This window comes from Penaeus chinensis, chromosome 11, assembly GCF_019202785.1.
Source record: "Penaeus chinensis breed Huanghai No. 1 chromosome 11, ASM1920278v2, whole genome shotgun sequence".
Classification (NCBI taxonomy): domain Eukaryota; kingdom Metazoa; phylum Arthropoda; class Malacostraca; order Decapoda; family Penaeidae; genus Penaeus; species Penaeus chinensis.
Genome location: NC_061829.1, coordinates 32,300,917 through 32,305,916, shown reverse-complemented (window position 1 = coordinate 32,305,916; position 5,000 = coordinate 32,300,917). Strand labels below are relative to the sequence as shown.

Here is a 5,000-nt window from a genome sequence, read left to right as displayed (position 1 = left end):
ACCCCCCCGCCCCTGGGCCCCCCCGCCGTCCCTCCCTTGGCTCTCCCCCCTCCCCTCCCCTCCCTCTCTTGCCATGATCCCCGTTTCACTCCGGGATCATTCCGACCAAAGGGAGATTTTCTTGTCAAAACTTTAATGCATTATGAAAAGCATCCGTGCTCCTTTTTATTCTCTTTTCGGAGCTCTTAGATGTTAACAGGAACAAAGGGAAGAGCCCGGTAGACTGTCTACACTTCTCCCTCGTGTGTTCTGGGTCCTTGTGCGTGACGGTCGTGAAATAATAATGTCTCTTGTTTCGCATGTTCCCGATAAGTTTATTGGGAGCAGGGAAGGGGGAGGGGGGGAAAGTCTGGTACGGAACTATGAAAATTATTCGTATTGCTTCCCGGGTCAATTTTCGTAAAACGACTGCCAGTCCCTTTCGCCAAATCAACGACCATTTACATACGCTTTTGCTGTGTTCTGAATGCTTGCGACCTTCATTCCGACCGCAAATCAGTAGGTTTCGAGTCACCCCCGCCCCCCTTTCCTCTGGGGCAGGACGATCGCTAAATCTGCTGAACTGCGGGTGAAATGATGTTTGACATTTAAAACACGGAGAAAACTACTGGTTAAATGCATGTTGGCTTCGTGTGTGAATCATTTCTGTGACGGCGCACCATCGTCACAGCAGGGGATTCGCTTTCGAGGTTACCCGGACTTTCTGGTAATGCCCTGAAAAGCACGTGGTATTTCACACGTAATTCTCATGATTTCAAAAGGATTGGGACTCCAGCGCCCTGCACATGCTGAAATGGGACTGCCGACCCCTGTCCTCTGCTAGGTCTACAGAACATCTATCTCGTATGATCTGTTATTCCAAACCTATTATCTTACCTTACGCCTGAGTCTGACGCTGAGTTGGAAGAGCGCTGTGTGGGATATTGCCTCGGTTGCCTTGTGCCACTCTGTCCAAGCTGAGGTTCCTGAGGCTCTTTGACAAATCCCCTCTTGGAGGACGGAGTCGAGTGGCAGTAGAAAAGGCTTGAAGGAGCCTCTTCTGATCTGCGACAGATTTGATGGACAGATACCGACTATAATACTCCTTTCGAATGCCAGGTCTTACAGTAGTATGAGAGGTTTTGCATCTTCCTGCACGCGAACGATGCTCTGTGTGTGAGCCCAAAGTTCCTGGCGGTTCACAAAATGCTCGCTGTGGTACGTTTGCGCCGCCAATTGGGTGATTGTCCATGAAATGCTCCTCCACTCGGGGCAGTCGCTCCTCCAGTCAACTGAGGTTTCGGGAACCAACTGCAGCTTCTTGAATATTTTGGCCGCGAGAGAACTGTTTGCGCAGCCACTGATTTGCAAATATCACGACTTTCCAGGGATCGAAGTGGCAGTGGAAGGGAGGAGCCTTGCAGTCACTATCTGAGAAGTTGGATTTCTTTTACATTTTAGATTTTGGCACTGCAACTGCAATGCGTGCGTTGCAGTGCCAGCGGGGATAGTCGGGCCGTAAATATGCACTTTTCTATCACCTAAGGCACGGCCCTATGAAAGCATTACGAAGTAAAGGGCTTCCGAGTTGTTCTTATAAATCTGCCCGTTGCATCAAGCATCGTTTTAACATACCTGCCACACATGATATATATTATAAAACTTATTCTGAATTTCGTGACGGATTTGCATGTTTTTAGGCAAGTCAATTTAATTGGCTGTTGATTTTCTTTTCTCAAATACAGTTGGGCACGGAGATTTCTAGGCGTTTCTCACAGTGGCATAACTCTGTTGTAGAGCGCTGGCTTTGCAATGACAAAGTCCTGGGTTCGCGTCCGGTCGCCTCTCCCAATCGACTCAGCTGTGAGGGAGTCCTAGCAAACCCAGGCTACGGTAGACTTAACCTAACTTTACCCGACTTCTAAAGTAATTTAAGCAAATTGAAGGTAACCTATTGGAACGCAACTTTGCTTATTATACACTTCGTAGCCCATGCGATTATGCGTTTTTATCGGCAGCTAACAGTCACAACATTTAATTATATGCTACACAATTAAGCGGTGTTCGACCATCCATACGACACACAATAGCAAAAACAATAACAATAACGAAAAGCAAACCCAGCAACATTAATAACTACAATAATAAATAACAGTAATGATAACAAAAATAATATTGATAATAATGATGTTACTTGTAATTACGATAATAATAAAAGTAGTAGTAGTAGTTGTATTGTTGTTGTTGTAGTAATAATAGTAGTAGTCCAGTAGTAGGAACAACATTAATAATAATAATAATAACAATAATAACAATAGTAGTAATAGTATAGTAGTAGTCGAAGAACATTAATAATAAGGATAATAACAATAAAAAAATCACCCCCCCAAAAAAAGAATTAAACCCTGCCCCGAGCTCGAATCCTTCACCACAAGATCAGAACACAAACGCGCCTCGTGAGAGCTTGTCAAACGTATCAAAAAAAAAACACGACAAAAAAAAAAAAAAAAAAAAAAAAAACAGAAGTCACAAAGCAAACGCACGACAAAGTACACACACACTCTGTTATGCAAATGTGTAATCCTAGAGACCCCCTGTCACTGACTCCCATGGGCTACACACGCTCTTACTTGAAAATGTTATTACGTGTGTACATATTATGTACCCCGTCACGTGTCGGCAGTGGTTTGTACAAAAAACATGAGAGAGAGAGAAAAAAAAATGTGCTCTGAATGTATTATACCTTTTCTCGGCTTTTTACAACCGTTCTCTTAAAAATACATTTCATTACAAACGGCCAAATAAATATTTATCCAATTCCGTCTTTATGTCCATACTCCACGTGCTGGCGTCGGATAAGTTATGCGGAATTACTTCACTTTCAAAAAATCACAAAAAATTATACAGAGAGAGAGAGAGAGAGAGAGAGAGAGAGAGAGAGAGAGAGAGAGAGAGAGAGAGAGAGAGAGGGAGAGAAAGAGAGAGAGAGAGAGAGAGAGAGAGAGAGAGAGAGAGAGAGAGAGAGAGAGAGAGAGAGAGAGAGAGAGAGAGAGAAATTAATTAGAGGATAAAGTTATAATTTCTATTCGCGGGACTGCATTAATTTCAAGTTTCGGCGTAGACGGATGCCAATACAGGAAATCCCGACTAAAATGCGAGAGAGGAACAGAAATAAACGAAACAGAATGGAGTCCTTTCTCTTGATTTCGTTGTCTGGTAACTGTAAAAAAAAAAAATAATAATAATAATAATTAAGAAAATAAATCAATCTAAGCCAAAATTTAATATTAATACAATCCTGCGAAGAGATATTATTCCTCTCTCTCTCTCTCTCTCTCTCTCTCTCTCTCTCTCTCTCTCTCTCTCTCTCTCTCTCTCTCTCTCTCTCTCCCTCTCTCTTTATTTCTCTCTTGTGTGTGCGTTGAGAGACAGAGAGCGATGGGAGCGCAAGACAAAGCTATCCTTAACGGTAGGTCAACACTCCCGCTCCAGTGTCCTTTTTCTTCGTTTTATTTTCACCTCTTTTCCTCCCTGAGTTTTGTCACGATCGTAATATCGACAGAAACAAAAAAAAAGGGAAACCAAATCCATTTTCTCTCCACACGCAAAACAAGCCTGGCATTTTTGTACCCTGAGAGTAACGTAAAAAGAAATACACATTTGTTCTTGCTCAGGATGTTATTAAGGAAGCACCAAGAAAGCCCTTTGGATAGAGACAGGTAAAAAGGGAAGAATTAGACCACCGTTCCCACTCGTGATTTAATTAAATTTGGTAGCCAACATTCGTGCATTGAAGAGGACTCCTAAAGAGACCACGAAAAGGTAAAAAAAAAAGAAAAGAAAAATAGAGGAAATAAAAAGACACTCAGATTAATTAGAAGCCCTAGAAGTGCTCTAAACGAATCCCTAAATCTGTAACTCATTATAGGACACGAACCAACACACAACCACGGGGGTTCAGTGTATAAGAAAGGAAAGCTACTGGTGTATTAAAGACAGTCACGGTAGCAACACGAGCGCATTATTGATGATAACCTAGAGGGACCCTATTTTCTTTCCTTCCTGCTCGATTCTCTTCCTTCTTCTGAACGAGAAGACCGAACTTCCGTGGCAATCAAAACGCGTTTAAACGCTTTTTGTAGTTCGCGTTTTTTTAATTCTCTGACATCCACGATAATATTTCGTAAAAGTTTAGACCCATCTTGGGCAGAGCACTTTAGCACATAAAAAAATGCTAAATGGATTTTTCTTTTTTAGATTTTCCGTTTTTTTTCTCGGGATTTCTGGGAAGGAGGGAGCTCGGCAACTTATACGTCTCGGGCGTGCAGTTGCCAGTGTGTGTGATGAAATATATGTCATATACAGGCCAAGGAAAAAGCCATGAGGAAACTTTCTATTTTGCGGACGTTCTGTTGTAGATAACTTGAATCGGAGAACTTACTGATGGAAAGAGACAGAGAAAGGAGAGAGAGAGAGAGAGACAGAGAGAGAGAGAGAGAGAGAGAGAGAGAGAAAGAAAGAGAGAGAGAGAGAGAGAGAGAGAGAGATAGAGAGAGAGAGAGAGAGAGAGAGAGAGAGAGAGAGAGAGAGAGAGAGAGAGAGAGAGAGAGAGAGAGAGAGAGAGACTTACATGGCATTCATTAAAAATATTACTAAGAAATGGACCGAAGAAGTCACCAAGTATTATGGATCTTACAAGCTATACAGACTTGGTTTGTACTGCAATATCTCTGGCCTGAGTATATCGCCCAAAAGACGAGGAGCCGACCACTCCGTCTTAGGGGCATCTTCAGACCTCGACGCTATAGGCAGTTCGAGGAAAGGGTTGAGTATATGTGCACAGGAAGGTCCTCCAATACCGGTTTTCCCTTCTTTTTAATGGGGAGGCTTGAGCGATGGAAAAGCTGACTTCGACGGAACGGCTGAAGAGTATTGTTCCTCTGTCGAATACTCAAGACTGAGGGTAAGAATGTGTGCGAGCATGACATTAAGGTGAAACAACCAAGCGCCCTAGTGTGTCC

General features: G+C 42.9%; 1 protein-coding gene across 1 annotated transcript in view; it reads right to left on the bottom strand.

Annotated features, from left to right (window-relative positions):
- LOC125030652 (hemicentin-1-like) overlaps positions 1 to 5,000 on the bottom strand; it is a 49,567-nt gene that overhangs the window by 40,377 nt on the left and 4,190 nt on the right. The window lies entirely within an intron of this gene.